Source organism: Oryctolagus cuniculus, chromosome 3 (genome assembly GCF_964237555.1).
Source record: "Oryctolagus cuniculus chromosome 3, mOryCun1.1, whole genome shotgun sequence".
In the NCBI taxonomy this organism is placed as follows: Eukaryota; Metazoa; Chordata; class Mammalia; order Lagomorpha; family Leporidae; genus Oryctolagus; species Oryctolagus cuniculus.
The window spans coordinates 136,120,766-136,140,196 of NC_091434.1; the positions used below are offsets into that span (position 1 = coordinate 136,120,766).

The following is a 19,431-nucleotide window of genomic DNA, read 5'->3' on the forward strand; positions in this document are numbered from 1 at the left end:
TTTGTGGCAGGGGCCGGCACTGTGGCACACTAGGTTAATCCTCCACCTGCAGTGCCAGCATCCCATATGGGTGCTGGTTCTAGTCCCGGCTGCTCTTCTTCCAATCTAGCTCTCTGCTGTGGCCTAGGAAGGCAATGGAGGATGGCCCAAGTCTTTGGGCCCCTGCACCTGCATGGGAGACCTGGAAGAAGCACTTGGCTCCTGGCTTCGGATTGGTGTAGCTCTAGCTTTTGTGGCCATTTGGGGAGTGAACCAACAGAAAAAAAGTCCTTTCTCTCTGTCTCTCTCTCACTGTCTGTAACTCTACCTGTCAAATAAATAAATAAATCTTTAAAAAAAAAAAAAAAAAAAAACAAAATATGTGTGGCAGAGATGCAAGTACTTGGGCTGTTGGAGTCTTAAGCCTGAGGCTGGCCCCTGACCAGCAGGAGACAGCACAGACACTCCCCAACAAGGCGAACAGGAGAGGTAAGGTCGACGGGTGAGGCACACACCACAAGCACCCGTGAGTTCTGTCGAAGCAGGAACTGCTTTATTGAAGAAGTGTGCAGGCTTATAAAGCTTACGAAGGACATGCACAGTAGGGGAGCCAGTCAGAGAAAAGGTCACGCAGGCATGGATGGACCACTCACAGGGGCACCTTAAGTAAAGTATAGGGATCATGCACTGTCCACGTGTCCGGAACTAGAGCGGACCTATCCCTGCAGGTGGTCTGATCTTACGTAGCTTAACTGCAGCAGCCGCAGACACGCCCCTCGCCAGGCGCCATATTGTAATGGAGGTTTCAGGCAATGCCCAACACTGGGCCACTTGGATGCCTCCTGAGCAAGGATGGCCTGATAAGGCAGCTGTGAAGGCTGGCTCTGCTGAGGCTCTCCCCATGGACCCTTTCCCCGCCCCCTTTTCTCCCAACTTCCACCACTGGGCTGGAGCTTCAGTTTCTCAGTGGCTTTGATTTTCTTTTTAATTTTTTAAAGATTAATTTTATTTATTTGAAAGACAGAGTTACAGAGATAGGTAGAGACAGAGAGAGAGGTCTTCCATCCACTGGTTCACTCCCCAATTGGCCACAACAGCAGGAGCTGCTCCAATCCGAAGCCAGGAGCCAGGAGCTTCTTCTAGGTCTCCCACGCAGGTGCAGGGGCCCAAGGTCTTGGGCCACCTTCTACTGCTTTCCCAGGCCATAGCAGAGAGCTAGCTTGGAAGAGGAGCGCCCATATGGGATGCCCGCACTGCAGGCCAGGGCTTTAACCCACAGCCACAGTGCTGGCCCTGTGGCTTTGATTTTCAATCTGTGCAGCCATCCCAGGTGTCCATATCCTCCAAGGTTCCTGCCATTCATAACAAGGGCAGCTACTTATTTGTTGCTTTGATTGCACTCTGAGGAGAATACCAATCATCTCAATTCCGCCATCTTGGAAGTCCCGTTAATGTGAAGTCTTACTGTAAGTAGGGTCATTCCTTCAAAATGCAAGATCATTTCTGTTACAAATGACTGAGTGGTTTTTTTATTATTCATCATTTATCAACCATTTATTTTTTTTAAGATTTGTTTGTTTATTTGAAAGGCAGAGTTATATATAGAGAGAAGGAGAGGCATCTAAATATATATATATATGGAGAGAGAGAGAGAGAGAGAGAGAGAGAGAGAGAGAGGTCTTACATCTACTGATTCACTCCCCCAATTGGCCACAACGGCTGGAGCTGTACCAATCCAGAGCCAGGAGCTTCCTCTGGGTCTCCTGCATGGGTGCAGGGGCCCAAGGGCTTGGGCCATCTTCTGCTTTCCCAGTCCATAGCAGAGAGCTGGATTGGAAGCAGAGCAGCCGGGACCCCTATGGGATGCTGACACTGCAGGCAGCAGTTTTAACCACTACGCCACAGCACCAGCCCCCATCAACATTTCTTGAGGTGTTGCTTGCTGTAGGTCAGAAGTCAATCAATTCCAGTGCATGAGTTAAATCTGATGTCCTTGTTTTTGTAAACAAATACCACCCCTATATTTACATGTTCTCTGTGCCTGCTTTCCCTCTGTGCTGGCAGAGTTGAATTTTTATGATGGAGATGCCATGGCTCCCAGGGTAAAGTTTGCCTTCCTGCTCCGGAGAAAACAGGATGAACTGAGTGTACTTCCTACCCTAATAGAAGCTCATTCGAGGGTGCTTCAAAAAGTTCATGGAAAAATAGACTTAAAAGACAAGTTCATTTTAGTGCTATGCATTTAAGGGAGTTTTCAAAAAGTTCATGGAAATGCATATTATGAAAAAACTGCATGGATTTTAAAATTTCTCACATTAAAATAAACTTTTAATTCTATTTTCCATGAACTTTTCCTTTAAAAAAAAAAGGTTTATTTATTTGGAAGGCAGAGTTACAGAGAGAGGGAATGACAGAGAGGAGGAAGAGAGAGATCTTCCTTCCATCTGCTGGTTCACTACCCAAAGGGCCACAACAGCTGGGGCTGAACCAGGCCAAAGCCAGGAGCCTGAAACTCCATCCAGGTAAACAACCTGTGTGGCAGAGCCTCAAGTACTTGGGCCATCTTCCACTGCCTTCTCAGGTGCATTGACAGGAAGCTGGATTGGAAGTAGAGCAGCTGGGGCTCAAACCAATGCTCATAAGCAAAGCTGGTAACAGGTGACAGCTTAACTGGCTGCACCACAATGCCAGTCTTGTAGTCCCTAAAAATCCTCCTGAAATGCATTTATATTGCAAAACATCTTCCCCATCCCCAGTAACAGTTCCTAGGTTAAGGAATAGTTAAATCTGTAGAGTTTTAAGATGTGTAACACAGTGCGGTTATTAGGCAATAGTCAGTATCCCAGCAGTGTATGGTAATTGCTGGAAAGTTATAGAAGAAAGAAGATACAACCCCCTGGATAGCTGAATGTGCTATCACATCATAAGTGCAGCGACAGGTCCTAGAGAGGTCGTGTGGCCCAGGTAAGCTGGCAGGTGAGACCAGGCAAGCCAATGTCCTCTGCAGACCTTTGCCCACAGTTGCACACTCTGTCACCAGCCCTCCCTGCTTTTCAAAAGATGTCAGATATCTAGAAAGTTATGGAAATGTCCCCAGTTAGGGGCCGGCGTGATGGCATAGCCACCTGCAGTGCTGGCATCCCATATGGGTGCCAGTTCTAAACCTGGCTCTTCCAATCCAGCTCTCTGCTGTGGCCTGGGAAAGCAGTAGAAGATGGCCCAAGTGCTTGGGCCCCTGTACCCACGTGGGAGACCTGGAAGAGGCTCCTGGCTTCAGATTGGCTCAGTTCCGGCCATTGAGGCCATTTGGGGAGTGAACCAATGGATGGAAGATCCTTCTCTCTCTCCCCCCACCCCCCCCCCCCGCCTCTGCCTCTGCCTCTCTCTAACTCTGCCTTTCAAATAAATAAATAAATCTTTTTTTTAAAAGTCCCCATTTAAAAATGCAGGTGGCCAATTCAGGAGAGCTCTGTGTCAGCCAAAGGAAACATGGCCAGGGATGCGCTTTGGGCCATGGGCCCCTGGATTGTGGTTGCAGATATCAGGAAAATGGCAGACAAAGGACCCAGAGAGGAGAACAGGCTCAGCCACAGTGGACATTCCAGACGAAGAGACTACAGGAGCCCAGGGCAGAGTCAGAGAGAAGACAGCAGGCGGAGTGGGGTCCCAGGGCCAAGCCTGGAGAAAGAGAGAGCTGTGGCTACTGGGCATGTGCAGTGAGAAGCCAAGATGCCTGCGCCCTCCTGGTCCACCTGCTGAGTCCTAGGCCTCCGGAACAGCCACGGCAATGTGGGGAATCCTCCCGGCCTCCTCGGAGTAAGCCTTGTGTTTCCTTTCCCATCTGCTCACCTCTTGGCTCTCCCTCACCATTGCCTCACTGGGAGACTCCCCGGGGTACAGAGTGCCTTCTCACATGTGTGTGCATTCCCCAGGCCTGGCAGAATGATGTAATAAACATTTGCTGGATAAATGAGAAGTCGAAGGGCAGTGAGAGGACCAAGACTCCAGGGTAGCATGGGTGTGAATTCAGAAGCCAAACCATTTGATTGATTCAAATTTGCTCAGGAGCAGTATGTATGGCATTGGGCAAAGTACTTAACTTCTCCACGCTCCAGCTTCGTAATCAAAAGCAGGGATGAATCCCTGTTTCATAGAATTCTTGTGAAAATGACTGAAAACGATCCACTTGGCACAGAGTCTGAAAATCAGTAAGTGCTTAAGGAGTACTAATTATATAGCAGTAATTATTATTGTGGTTAATATTGGTCTGAATATAGTCTTGGCCGCATAGGAAGAGTCTGTAGATTAGAAGAGAGAGTTAAAGCAGAAAATGCTAGGAGGTGTTGGGTAATACTTTGTACTTGCACCAAGATAAGTCAGTCCCATAAATTCATCTTGTACTTTCCCTCAACTCTAGCCTTCAAGACCTGCATCAAATTTCCCCATCATGAGATTTCTATTCCTCATTCACCTAAACTGACTGTTGTGAATCCAGCACACTGAAGCGGGACAAAGATGTGTCCCATTGGCTGGTGCTGTGGCGCAGCGGGTTAACTCCCTGACCTGAAGCACCAGCATCCCATATGGGCACTGGTTCGAGACCCAGCTGCTCCACTTCCAATCTAGCCCTCTGCTGTGGCCTGGGAAAGCAGTAGAAGATGGTCCAAGTCCTTGGGCCCCTGCACCCACGTGGGAGACCCAGAAGAAGCTCCTGGCTTCTGGCTTTGGATCGGTGCAGCTCCAGCCATTGCAGCCAACTGGGGAGTGAACCATAGGATGGAAGACCTCTCTCTCTCTCTCTCTACCTCTCCTCTCTCTGTGTAACTCTGACTTTCAAATAAATAAATAAATCTTTAAACAAAAACAAAACAAAAAAGATGTGTCCCATCAGAGAATGTGATGGAAAGTAACACACCCAGGGGTACACTTGCCTGCCAGGAGACCTTGTCACTTGTGAAAGTTCAAAGTTAAGACCCTGTAGTTCCTAGTACTGAAAAGAACCTTGCTGAATGCAGACTCATTCTGACTGCAAAGCTGACTTTGCCCTAGGCTCTGGGTATGGGGTTCTGCTTTCCCATGTGCTGAAAGCCAAATGCAGACCAACTTGCTCAGATGGATTTAAATGAACTGCGTCTGAACCTGTGCTTTGAAACCTGAAGTGGAGGAAGACAGGCAGAGAATAAACAGTTGGAAAGATTTAAAACCCTTGATTCTACTAGACCCCTGTGCTGGCCATATTTTAAATGCGTGCTGAAATACCCCCAGGAAGCTGCATTAAGAGGCAAGTGATGAGCCATAAACAAAATCACAAACTCTCAAATGAAAAAAGTGGTGGTGGCTGGGGTGGGGGGCAGTCATTTCTATTTGCGGATACTTAGAAATAAGGATAATCTGGGGTAGCATTTTTTTCATCAGCATATCAGTTGTAAAACACACTTAACCACACTTATCTTCATTTTCTCTCACAGAAAACAAATGCAGCTGAGCGAACTGAAAGCGCTGTATGAATTTCAAGGTTTGAAAGAAGCAATCGTAAGAAGGAGGAATGAAGTAGACCTCTTACTTGAAAACCTCCGGGGAGAGATTGCTATGCGATCCAGTGTCCTTAAAGCAAGTTCCACGGGTAAGAGCAGGAAGAATGCACTTTGCTTCTACAGAGTTAGAGGAAACCCACGCTGCATTCCTCAGTGAGTCACCTGTGCTGCCCACCACAGCCCCTGAGCCCTTCAGAACATGCAAACACACGTCTTGCCGCTTAGTATTCGCACATGGACATTTCAATTCTTTCAACACTGCACAACCTAGATATCATTTGCTCAAAAGAATAAGGAAAGCTAAGGAGGTCTGACGCTAATCAAATACTGAAGCCCAAGGCAGTATGTGGGGCAGGAGTGTCAAGTCATCAGCAACTTAGAACTCTACCATGGCCAGGAGCAAATGAAATTCCCTTGCCTTCCTGGGGGCGGGGAATGGGGGGAGGAGGGGAAGAGGTGTCAGCCACTCCATTCCCAGCAACCTTGAATGCAAGGGAACAGGAAGCAAGAATGGATTAAACTCAGCATTTCTCACAAGGACTTTGTAGGGACCGGACTCATGCAACATACAGGAAGCCTTTAACCTGTACTGCGTTGTTGTGAAAATCGAACGTGAGCTGAATCCAAGATCAAATTGGAGGAGAAATGGAAACTCCAAAGCAACACCTAGACCAGCTCCTCTCCTGTTGAAGACAGCATCCTGGTTCTATTTGGAAAAAGACAACCTGTTGCTACCAAGGGAGGCACTATTGAGTTTATTCATACCTGGCCCGACTAATGGAGCAGTAAAGGGAAAATACAGGTGAGTGCAGGTCCAAACAAAAACTCTGGCTCTTGCTCCTTATCTTGTGTGCATGCTCCTGTCTTTCATCTGATCTTGACCTATAGATGGCGATTAGGAATGCCTCACTGCTCTCGTGGAATGCCTGATTTGGCGCAACAATTGCTGGCAAAGATCCGTTAAGGATGCTCAAAAAATTCCATGTGGATATTCAGGAATGTCCTCCCATTCCTCCTCTGGAATAAGGTGCCTTTGAAAGAACCCAGAATCCATCAGAGGTCACCCCAAGCCACAGAGAATCCAGGACAACTGCGCCCGTACGGATTCTCTCAAGTGTGCAATCCAACAGCAGTTGCTCAGGCTGGGCAAGAGAGGCGGGGAGACGCTCTTGCGTCGCTGGCTCCCTGCGTACACAGGATACAGGGAGCCCCACACAGCATTTAGATATGTAGGGCAATTTCAAGCTGCTTGGCAAAGAAGCAAGACAGAAGGCTCGCTGAGTGTATTAGGAAATCTTTCAGGGAAGCGAGCGTCACAGGATGGAGGTGTATTTGCCAGATAAACAGAAGCAGAAAATCATCCCCAGCAATAGGAACACATTTAGGGTTTTTTTTTTTTTTTTCATGATAAATGAAAAGCACGATTTTTTAAGAGCATGACAGAGGAAGAATGATGAAGGTTTAAAACATAAGGTGTGGTGGTCTCATGCCCAGGTTACAGTAAGATGAGGGTTCAAGATCAGGACCTTGGGCCTCTAAAATAGGGAATTATCATTGAAAGTCTAATATATGATAATTTACCTGCATTTTTATTTTAATTTAAATATGCAAAACAGAGAAGTGCTTGAGAACACAGGTTCAAGAGTCTCCCCACTGAGTTCAACCCCTGGCTCGATCTCTCACTCTCAGCGAGACTCACGTAAGCAAACAGCTTACATCATCAGAGGCTCAGTTTCCAGGTTTGGGAAATGGGGCTGATTGGTGACCATGCACTTCACAGTTCTGGGAGCTGAGGGAGAGTGACTGCTGGGGGTCGGACACGGAAAACACTCAGGTAGCCACCGTGAAAGTCCTCGCCAGCAGGGGCTGCAAACCGCAGCCTGCAGGCTAGGCCTGCACAGCCTGTTTTTGTCTTGTTTTGAATTTATTTTCATTCATTTTATTTATTAGATTTTAAAAAATTTTTACATGAGAGTTAGATTTACAGACAGTGAGAGGGAGAGACAGAGAGAAAGGTCTTCTTATCCACTGGTTCACTCCCCAAATGGCCGCCACGGCAGAGCTGTGCTGATCCAAAGCCAGGAGCCAGGAACTTCCTCTGGGTCTCCCATGTGGGTGCAGGGGCCCAAGGACTTGGGCCATCTTCTGCTGCTTTCTCAGCCTATAGCAGAGAGCTGGATCAGAAGAGGAGCAGCCAGTGTTGCTCCCCCTCTTCATGGAGGAACGACACAGGACCCTGCGCTGTTCTTTCGTCTGCTTGGCCCTTCCCGGGTTTGCTGCTGGTTCTTCCCGGGTTGGCTACCGTCCCTTCCACCTCTGTGGAAGGGTGGTTCCCCCTGCCACTTTCCCCACTTCCGCGGGGGAGCGGCACACCGCCGGCCGGCTCTCTCGGGGGCTGCTCAGGTGTTCCTTCAGATAGATGTTCCCCTTAGATGTTCCTGGTGCATGTTGTCTCTCTCCTCCTTTATAGTCCTCTTCCACCAATCCCAACTCTGCTACCCACACGCCAAGTATGCTGCTCTCCTCCAATCAGGAGCAGGTCCTGCTGTTTATTGGTTGAACTGGAGGCAGCAGTGTAGAAGCTGTTTCCTCCTCTCCCAGCACCTTATTGTGGGAGAGCAGATGCATAGAATAAGTCTTAATTCCAGTAACAGTCTAGTCCGAGTTGCTCCCCACAGCCAGGACTTGAACCGACACCTACATGAGATGCTGGCACTGCAGGTGGAAGATTAACCCACTGCGCCACAGCGCTGGCTCCCTAATTCATTTTAACAATTTGAATATGATTTATACATACAGTCTAAGAGCATAAGGATATTCCGTTCCTCCCTCCCACAGCTTGTGTTGTCAATAAAGTTTCATCAGAACACAAGTGTACCTGTTCGTGTACATATCACCCAGGGTTGCTGTCACTCAGCAATGGCAGAGTTGAGTACCTTTGGCAGCAAACCCTAAGCCATGAATTCTCTGGCCTTTGATAAAATGTTTGTTAGTTCCTACTCTGTGTGGTTAAGCACACTTGATTGGTTTATCCTGTTACAGCATATATAGGGATTCATAGTTAATACCTTAAATTTGTGGAACATTTTACAGACTTTTCAGATTATCTCATTTCATCTCCACAAATTATTGTCACCCATTTATGGATGAAGAAACAAAATCTAAGGGATTTACTGATTTACTCAAGAACATTCCCAGACAATAACAGGTGTACCCAGGACGCAGTCCCCTACCTGAGAACTTCAATACTCTGAATCCACTATACCCGTAGCTATGACACTGCAGCTAACCCTGCTCTATGAAATGCAGCGCTGTATGGTGACAGTTGAGACCACGACAGTGGGGAAATTGTGAAATGCTTGTTGTGATGGCTGTTATGGTCGTTTGTTTTCACCAATTGATCTTACCTCAATTTGTGTTGCTTATAGATACCTCAGAAAGCAATAGGAGGTATCATCACATATCATCCTCAGCTGAAAAGACAGCTAATGAAACTGAAAATAACAGGAGTGGCTTAATTACCATCTTGGATACACTGGCCTCAAAAGAAAACTCATCACTAGAAAAATGAAAGCAGATTAAGATACCAGCTATGCAAACATTGAAGGAAAAGGTAATAATCATAATGCTATAGAAATGTTTGTGATTTCTGCTCCGTATACAGACCTCTTCAATTTTATTTTCTTTTAATTTTTATTTCTTTATAAATTTACATTTAAAAATATGTAATACTAATAAGCATATATGAAATAATGTGTAACACACATCCTCAATCATACAATATATAAATTTAAGGTAAATATTTATACTTAAGTCAAAGTTTGGCCAAGATCAAAGAATAAATATTCTCACTGGGTTTTATCATTTTATATCGTTTACTATTTTTGGAAATTGTAAGGAGAAAGGAATTTCTATTTTAAAGGAATGAAAATGAAATTAATACGGAAACCATAATATTTGGCCACTTTTCAGAAACATTTTATATATAAAAGTGACCAATGGGCACCGCCACTAATCATTAGATATTTACTGGGTACCTAGGAAGCATTTGGAACGGTCCAACCTGTGCACAGCTACTGAAGGAACGCAGCGGAGCAGAACAGGGCCTTGCCTCAGGGAGCCCCCGTGGCATTAGAGAGAACTCTGCGAAGAAGTGTATGTGTTCTCTAACATAAACCCTCTGTCCTGTAAAGTGGCCCGAGCACCAGAGAACTTGTTGTGCAGGCTCTCGCCCCGTGGGGGCGCTCTCCGCAACTGCCCTGAAGGGCTCCAGCGGTATGGTGGTCCCTGCTGTCTGTCGGCACTCCTGGACCCTCAACTCTGGCCCTCCAAAAGGTACGGGAAGCAAATTCCGTGATTTGTAATTTGCCCAACCAGCTTCAAGGGTTGAGGAATCAAGTCAACAACGACTTCTCTTGGTCTGTTGGTGAACTTGTAGCAATCAGGAAGCCAACCATTTGGCATTTTTTAAACTTCCATTTAGGTTCCAAACACAGAGAATAGATTCTACATGTTGGTATATTCTGATGACTGGAACTGTTGCATAAAATATAAACATAGGTATAAGTGTGGATATAAAAGCAAGCTGTAGGTTTTTTATTATACGTGTGTGTGTGTGTGCAGAGACAAAGAATTCAGATAACTTTTTTTTTTTTTAAGATTTATTTATTTATTTGAAAGAGTTACACACAGAGAGAAGAAGAAAAAGAGAGAGGTCTTCCAATCGCTGGTTCACTCCCCAAGTGATGGCAATGGCCAGAGCTGCATCTATCCAAAGCCAGGAGCCAGGAGTTTCTTCCAGGTCACCCATGCAGGTGCAGGGGCCCAAGGACTTGGGCCATCTTCTGCTGCTTTCCCAGGCCATAGCAGAGAGCTGGATGGGAAGTGGAGCAGCTGGGACTCGAACCGGTGCCCATATGGTATGCTGGCCCTGCAGGCGGCAGCTTTACCCACTACACCACAGCGCTGGGCCCCCAGAGTACTTTGTTGTAGGACATGGACATGTGCAGACTTTTTTTTTTTAAACAACAAACTCTACATAGAAATATCAGGATTCCTAACCTTGAAGGTGTGAAAACTGTAGATCTCTCAAAGCAAAGAATAGTTTTTCATAAATTCAAGGCTATAATTAGAATTCTAAATATCCAAATCTAACATTAAGATTTAAAGTCAGGAAATAGTTTGACAAAAATATATACCCTGATGCCTGGAATGCCTTCCTATGTTGACAGACATGACAGATTTCTTTGAAGTCCTTCATCCTTGAATCCATAAGAATTTGAAATTATTTCATGTCCTTGTGTTGATTTCTATTTTTCTAAATTCTTTATTTTCATTTTATTTAAACAAGAGACAGAGATCTTCCATCTGCTGGTTCACTCCTCCAAATGCCTACAGCATCCGGGGCTGGGCCACGCTGAAGCCAGGAGCCAAAAACTCTACCTGGGTCTCCCACGTGGGTAGCAGGGGCCCATGGCGCATTAGCAGGAAGGTGGATCAGAAGCTGAGCAGCCAAGCCTTGAACTGGGCTCTCCGAGATCCCTTTTACCAATGTATGTTGAACATTATATCAGTTGGCATTCTTGCTTACCAGCAACAGAAATCAACCCCTGAACAAAAAGGAAATGTATAGGTTGCCTGGGTCTCAGAATCAAGAGAAAGATGGTGGGACCAGCTTGGGCATGGGGTGAGAACCACAGCCAAGAGACACCCATGTCCACGCACATGCACACACACACACACACACACACACACACGTAACATCCTTGTCCACTTCCCTCAGAGACCAAATTGAGAGCAGACATCTGATGAGCCAAACTGGAGAATATTCCTGCACATGCTAAAGACTGACACATTTATTTGTGTAGTCACAACTCTCTATTGCTTTGTGGTTTTCACTTATATGTGATTCTTAATTGCTTTATCAAATACTCATTGAGAACCTACTAGGTGCCAGTTACTAACCTAGACATTGGGAATACAGCAGTGAGCATAAAAATGCCAATCCTGGACTTCACATCGCAGTGCTTAAAACAGCCCCTCAACTGGCTAACATGATTGTAAGCTATGCTATTGCCCCTTCTTAAAAAAAAAGAAAATTTGAACGTCTACATCATTGACATGAGCCCTGATTGGCGCTCGAGTTTATTGAGTGAATACCAGTGTTAGCTATCTGTGTTCAAGACGGCCTCTGAAGTTCGTATTAGCAGACTCTGGTTTGATCAGCACACAGCAGAGAAGCGGGACAGGATGAGAGAGGGGTTGCCGTGTTGATAAAAATGGTGAGCTATTTCCCTCTTGATGAGGAAGGGGAAGAGTGCCAGAAGAGATTGCGAGAGAATTCTCAGGCGTCAGCCGTGACAGGAGATGGATAGCAGAGGGATGTTTTGAGAGTGAAGTAATTCCGTGACCTCTGTTTTGGAACACGAGATCTAATCCACACCGAGATGTCGTCCGTATCCCTGGGTACTGGCCTGTCTCGAGTATGTGTTTCTGGAAGTCTTGTTTCTCTGCTGTTCTTTGTTACTCTTTTCCATTTTCAAATTAAGAAGGCTCTGGAGAATTAATGATTGCGTTTCCAAAAAATTAAGAGACATATTTTTAATCATATAACTACACATCTTTTTTTTTTCTTGTTTTAGCGTTTGCTAATGACTGTTAAGCCTTCTTCCCAAAATCTGTAGCACTCAAATTAAACAGCCTCCTTTTGTGGGGAAATAAAGGGAGATCCCCCCACCCCGATTATGTTTGATCCTAATTAGCCCTACTTATGTCACAATTAATTTGTTCAATAAGCTCAGTTTGTTGGCAATATTGTCTTACAGCTTTCTGCTTTGTTCTCTTTCTCTAATTCCTTGGAACCCCAAGAAAAAGTCCATGACCTTTTTCAAATCACACAATTAAGACTTTGCACATCTGGTTACTAGCCAAGTAGTTCTATTAATTTGTTCAACTCCACCAATTGTACAAAGTGTTTGGAATTTATTTTTGCAGCTCATTCTGAGTTTAAGCTCATTTATTAAAAGGAGGAATGCTTTCCTGTTATCTCTCAAGGAAAGTACATTACTTGAATGTGAGGAATGCTTAGAAGACTAACTATTCTAACTTATATAAAAGAAAATGCTCTCAACTGATTAACCATGAGGACCACTGCCGGTAAGCAGTCCACAGTAATTTTGGTGCAAGTTGGTGGCAGTATAAAATGCTAAGTCTTATGAAAATGTAATTTCTATGTTTATATTAGGAAAAATCTTTAGTGCTAGATATTGTTTAAAGCAAATTCATATTACTAAGAAGAAATGACAATGCAAACAGATTATAATCACCTTTCCAAAGAGTTATTTAAAATGACTCTATGAGTCATCTAGACTTCTAGTTAGTTTTTACTGACAGTTTGGTCTAGATAAGTTATTAAACGTCACGGGATATGCCTGATTGTTATGTATCTTCTGTTGTTTTTTTTTCTTATTCCAGACCAAAATTACAATTGGTAGAAATCTCCAAACACAACATCTTTACAGCTAAATGAGAAACAGGGAAATTTTAAAAACCAAAGTGAAACTGAAAAAAAAAAAAGGACTCTCTTCATCAAAAAAGTGAAAAACTTTTTGTTAGGTAAATTTTTTGAAAGAGGACAGTTTTTGCTCCTTTTTCTAAAAATGTATACTCAAATATCATAACTAATTTGAAATTATATTAATTGGTTGTGATATGCTTAAATCAGGAAAATTATATATCCCTTGATTTAAAGTTTCTTAATGAGAATAATCTCAAAATATTAACTCTGTGCCAAAAAATTATGACTCTGTGTAACATTAATTTAGCAATAAATCCTAGAATTTAACTAAAATTCCGAACAAATGGACTTGGTTTTTAAGGTTATTTTATTTTTTTGAAAAGGGAATTCCAACATGATGAGTCCATCGGATTCCCTAACATCAGTACTTAGTCATTGTCTTTGCTAACAGAGATGATAGGAGAGCAAGATAAGCCAAATTCTGGTTAGTGTAGCAAATATTATAGTGAAGTAGTATCCAAAAAATGGATTATTAATTATTATTCATTATTTGCCAAGTCTTTTGTTGGCTCTTACCAAAAGAAATTATTTATTATTTCTTGTCCCTGATTTGGGGAGAGGTTTGTTTTAAACTCCAGTGAATAGGGGTGGGCGTTTGGCCCAGTGGTGAAAATGTCACTTAGGATGCCCACATCCCATATCAGAGTGTCTGGGTTCAGGTCCCAGCTCCACTCCTTATTCCAGCTTCCGGTTAATGCATACCCAGAGGCAGTAAGTAATGGTTCAAGTAGTTTGTCCCTGCCACTCATGTGGGAAACCCAGATGAGTTCAGGGCTCCTGTGTTGGCCTGGTCCAACCCTGGCTGTTGTGGTTATCTAGGGAATGAACCAGCAGATGGGAGATCTCTCTGTCTCTCTGCTTTTCAAATAAATTAATTCACTTAAAAAAACTGCAATGAATTCTTAAAGGTAAAAATCAAATATTATAGCTGTAAATTGACCTGAAATCTCATTCACTGCAAATAATATAATTTGGGTATTAAACTATCTGGAATTAATCCCAAGAGGTGAATTAGTTGGCTATTGGAGTATCCATTTATAGCATCTGCAATCATTTCATTAATCTGCCCAATATGTATGAGAGACTCCAGTAGCCAAGTAGTTTTTTTCCTATCCCAATGTTTCTGAAAACTGTATTAGTATTGATTAGTCTGGATTTTTCAAGATAAGAAAAAATTATGTAGAAATGACATTTAACCAAAATAATCAATAAAAATGAAAGAGAGTACCACCAGTCTATTGGACGTTTTGTTTGTTCAGAAGCTCCTTTTCTGTGAGCTAGCTAGATGGGTTGGGATGGACTGGACACACACCCAGAAACTGGTTGGACTGAGAAGTAGTTCCACTATTTCAGCAAATACAAGTTACTTCAGACACCAGAATCAAAGTACAATCCAAGTTGCCAAATGAGTTGTGTGGAAACTGTGGGAACAGTCCTGGTGAAACAGGGCCTCCAGAGCCTGTTTCCCTCTTGGTTCACACGAGAGCAGGTGCACTTACTGTTTTGATCGCTACTGAATACATTTCTGATCAAAAGTTCACTTTCATTAACTGGGTACAGAATTATTACAACCAGAGAGCACTTTTACTACAACTAGGCATGGAGAAAAATCCTCTTCCTTAAGAGAAATTTCTCTTCACTTAGGACCAGGAAGTTTTATACTTTGTTCTGTCTTCCACCTACTAATTCTTTCTCTTTTCTGGCTATTGAGCCCAAAGAAAATTTTCATTCCATTGGCTGGTACCCATACTACTCAGCTCTTCTGTAACTGTCTCAGTATTTGCCTTGAAATATGAGTGCTGGGGCTGGCACTGTGGCATATCACGGTAAGCTGCCCCGGGTCCTGGTTCAAATCCCAACTGCTCCACTTCCAGTCCAGCTCCCTGCTAATGCACTTAGGAAACCAGCAGAAGATGGCCCAAGAGTTTGGGCCCCTGCACCCACATGGGAGACCTAGAAGAAGCTCCTGGCTTCAGCCTGGCCCAGCCTTGGCTGTTGCAGCCATTTCAGGAGTAACCCAGCAGATGGAAGATTCTCTCTGTCTGACCCTCCTTCTTTTTTTCTCTGTAACTCTGCATTTCAAATAAATAAAATAAATCTTTAAAAAAAGAGAGAGAAATGAGTGCTTATATTAAAAACTTGAATCTAGGGGTCGGTGCCATGGCTCACTTGGTTAATCCTCCGCCTGCGGTGCCAGCATTCCATATGGGCGCTGGGTTCAAGTCCTGGCTGCTCCTCTTCCAGTCCAGCTCTCTGCTGTGACCCGGGAAGGCAGTGGAGGATGGCCCAAGTGCTTGGTCACCTGCACCCGCCAGGAAGAAGCACCTAGCTCCTGGCTTCGGATCGGTGCAGCACGCCGGCCATAGCAGCCATTTGTGGGGTGAACCAACGGAAGGAAGACTTTTCTCTCTGTCTGTCTCTCTCACTGTCTATGACTCTACCTGTTAAATAAAAAAAAATACACTTGAATCTATAATCTCATAATAAATGTCAATAAGTGTTTGATAAATAAATGATAGAATTAAATCTACTTTTTACTAGGAGGCTTTAAGTTTTTTAAAAATTTATTTTCATTTTATTTGAAAGAGCAACAGAGTCAGAGAGATCCTCCATCTGCTGGTTCACTCCCCTTAAATGCCCATAATAGCCAGGACTGGGCCAGGCCGAAAACTAGAAATCTGATACTCAATCTAGGTCTCCCATGAGGGTAGCAGGTACCCAAGTTCTTGAGCCATCACCTGCTGCCTCCCAGAGTATGCATTAGCAGGAAGCTGAATCAGAAGCAGAGGCGACAAAACCCAACCCAAGTACTCTGATATGAAGGTGTAGGCACCCTAAGCAGTATCCCAACCACTGCCCCAAATGCCCACCCCCTTCACTTATCTTTTAATTCCATTTTCCAAGAATTTTCATGGTACCCTCGTATACTCATGTCACTCAAATGCTGAAGACCTTCCAAGACGCCCACTGCCCATGGAGCAAAGTGTAAGCTCTTTAGCTTCCTATTTAAGGATTTGTGTGATTGGCTCCCTTTAGACATACAACACTCCTGCCAAGAGCGACCAGACACGGCTTCCGGTACCACCCTGAGCTTCACCTTCTATGCTCCCAGCTCAAGCTGAATCTCACCCATCCCCCCACCCCACGGTCTCCAGGAGTTTAACCTGCTGTCCTCCGAGACCCAGTTTCGATGCCTGTTTGAGGGCCTTCCCAGAGTACTTTCTCCTTCCTCGGAAGCCCATGGCCTTTTGCCTTGCATTTATCATTCCTGTTCTTACTTGAGGAATATTTGTATTTAATGACTTGTATTTCCCCGCTTGACAATAAACCCCTTGCTGATAAGATCCATGTCTAATCTCTAACACTTCCTGTGGGAGGGAGTGAGCCCAGAGCCTTGTGCATGAAGGGAGTTCGGTGAGCAGCGGGATGGTGACAACTGGTGTTACACCAAACCCGAGCAGTCTGTCTGCCACTTCAGGTCTCAAATAGAGCCAATTTATTTTTCTGAAAAGCAGGGCAGAGCTGTATTGAAAAATTTCCTTAGATGATATTATTTCTCCCTGTGTTGTCTCATTCCTATCTCAAAACAACTTGTCTCAAGTTTAAGTTGCACCCTCAGCAATCGTTACTCAATTTACAGAAGAGCAAAAATCATGCTACTCATCACTCTTGTGCAGGATCAGAATCAAGTTTGTGGTGACTTCAAATCCAGCACCTCTGCCCCGACTCATTCATTGTGTTTAAATTTTAATGGCAGGCATCTAAAAATTTAATTGCTTTTGAATCTGTGCTTATAAATAATTCCTGGGAGGACACCGTGTGGCACACACACAACGTTCCAAGTCTTTGCTTTTCCATCTTTCCACCAAGCATTTGTTCTGCACTGTGGACACAGTATTTCTTCCAGAAAGGAGAAGTTGAGAATGGAGAAGAATCTATGGGATGTACACAATCTGGTCCCTGTATCATCAGGACATAATCAAATGCAAATGCTCTTGACCTAGAGTTTGTTACATAAGGGAAATGATTTACCTAAAACCTTATTTAAGAGGAAAACATGTCCCCAAAGGATATGGAGAAGGTTGCAAAGCCCTTACTTGACATGCATGTGTGACAATCCCATCACAAAATTGAACCCATGAACTTGAGAAAATACAGAAACGTGTGTGCACCTCTGTGAGGACTACAGGAAAGATGAGAAGAGGCTATCTCTAAAGCAGCAGATGAAGCCCAAGAGCTTTTGTTGAGTAAGTACAGTCTTAGTGTTTTCATCTGCCTCTAAAAGGCCAACTGAAAAATGTTTGCCTGGGGAGTGCAATGCCCAAAAGCAATTACCTCACAGTAGTTCATTGTCCAAGTTGAAGGCCAAGCTCTCTCTGAAGGTGCCCCAGGAACTGGGCAGCTGGAAGCCAGTGTGTGGAGATCCTTGCTTACTGTTTTCCTTAGGCTTTGAAAGCTCTCCCAGATATCCAGTACTCCTTTGTGTACTCCAATGTGTACCAATAAATACCCTCTACCCTCTACCCTATATATATAAATATCCTATATCCCAGGATTTCAGCAGGTGGTCGGAATATGGTATATTTTTCCTTTCTTTAATGTTTTTGGCACTTTAAAAATTTACCATAATAAGCAGTACTACATAAACATCTAAATAAAAGGAGCCTACAGCAAGACTATCTGATGTTGGGGAATAGGCAAAAATGGACACTAGTGCCCCAGAAATAATAATGATACAAGAATGAAATGATATATACTGGGTACAGGGTTAAGTAGCTCTGCACTCCTTTTGCCCTTTTGACTTGGTGAAGTAAAAAAAGAAAAGGCATCCTGATGTTTTCATAAGCACGGGTGCTGTGGGAGGGAGTTTGGGGGGGTGGTGGATGATGGCTCCACCTTCAGCATCCACCACTGGGTTTGGATGCTTGGCAGCAGGCCCTGAGTCTTGAGCCACCCTCATTGTCTCCTCATCTTCTCCTATAAATGAAACGGGTCAGATTCGTCTGAACATTCAATGCCTTCCAGCTTGAAACCAGGCTGATGACACAGATGTTAAAGGTGGTATCAGAGCGGGTTGGGATGCAGCACTTTAAACCTGCACTTGGGATGCCCACACCCCATTTGGGGAGTGCCTGAGACCAAGTCTCACCTCAGATTGCAATCCAGCTCCTTGCTAATGCACCAGGGAAGGCAGCAGATGATGACCCAGAACCTGGGCTCCTGCCACCCCCAGGGAAGGCCCACATGGAGTTGCTGGCTCCTGGCTTCATTCTGGACCAGCCCTGGCTTTTGTGAGCATTTGGGGAACAAACCAGCAGGTGCAGGGTATCTCTCACTCACTCTCTTGCTCTCTTTCTCTGCCCCTCTCTGTCACTCTGCCTTTCAAACACATAAGACTTTTTTTAAAAACAGCAATATTGACAAGTGATCTTAAATAACAGGCGGAGATTATTACAGTGTGATGTGGATGCTTTAAGAAGCCGATAACAGATTATTCATGGATGAAGATCTCAATCCTGAAAGGAAAAACTTTTGTAGAACAAAGACAGCTAGACAAACCCAATATCCACATAACTCATAGGGTTAATGACAAAACACGTTTCCCTTCTTTACTTTTTTTTTTTTGTCTTTTTGTACTTTCTAGATTTACCATAATAAGAAGTACACTGATAAACCTAAACATGAAAAAGGGGAACTGGCGCTGTGGCATAGGGGGTAGAGCCGTTGCCTGCAGCACCAGCATCCTATATGGGTGCTGGTTCAAGTTATGGCTGCTCCATTTCCGATCCAGCTCTCTGCTATGGCCTGGGAAAGCAGTAAAAGATGGCCCAAGCCCTTGAGCCCCTGCACCCACATGGGATACCTGGAAGAAGCCCCTGGCTCCTGGCTTTGGATCGGCCTAGCTCTGGCCATTGCTGCCATTTGGGGAGTGAACCAGTGGATGGAAGATCTCTATCTCTCTCTCTCTCTGTCTTTGCCTCTGCATCTCTATAACTCTGCATTTCAAATAAATAAATCTTTTTTAAAAAATGAAAAAGGATGTGGCAAATATATGTAAGTATATAATATATAATATATATCACCATATATATGATGATAGAAAATAGAAAAAATGAACACTAATGTCATGGAAGTCCTACCAAAGTGAAATGATGGGGGTGGTTATTGGGGGAGGGGGTTATGGTGTGCGTTCTGGGAAGAGGAAAAATTCTGAAGGTTCGTAAAGGGAGTAGAGATGGCCCCTGGGATGGGGGATGGGTTGAGTGGGGAAGGCGATGTTTTTGTAATTCAGCTACTTCAGTGCTGGGCCCAGGCCTTTCTGATGATAGCCCTGCAAAATTC

The 19,431-nt window shown here is 44.2% G+C and overlaps 1 pseudogene; it reads left to right on the top strand.

The window, feature by feature from the left end:
- Positions 1-19,431, top strand: part of LOC103348724 (laminin subunit beta-4-like) — a 144,303-nt pseudogene that overhangs the window by 112,379 nt on the left and 12,493 nt on the right.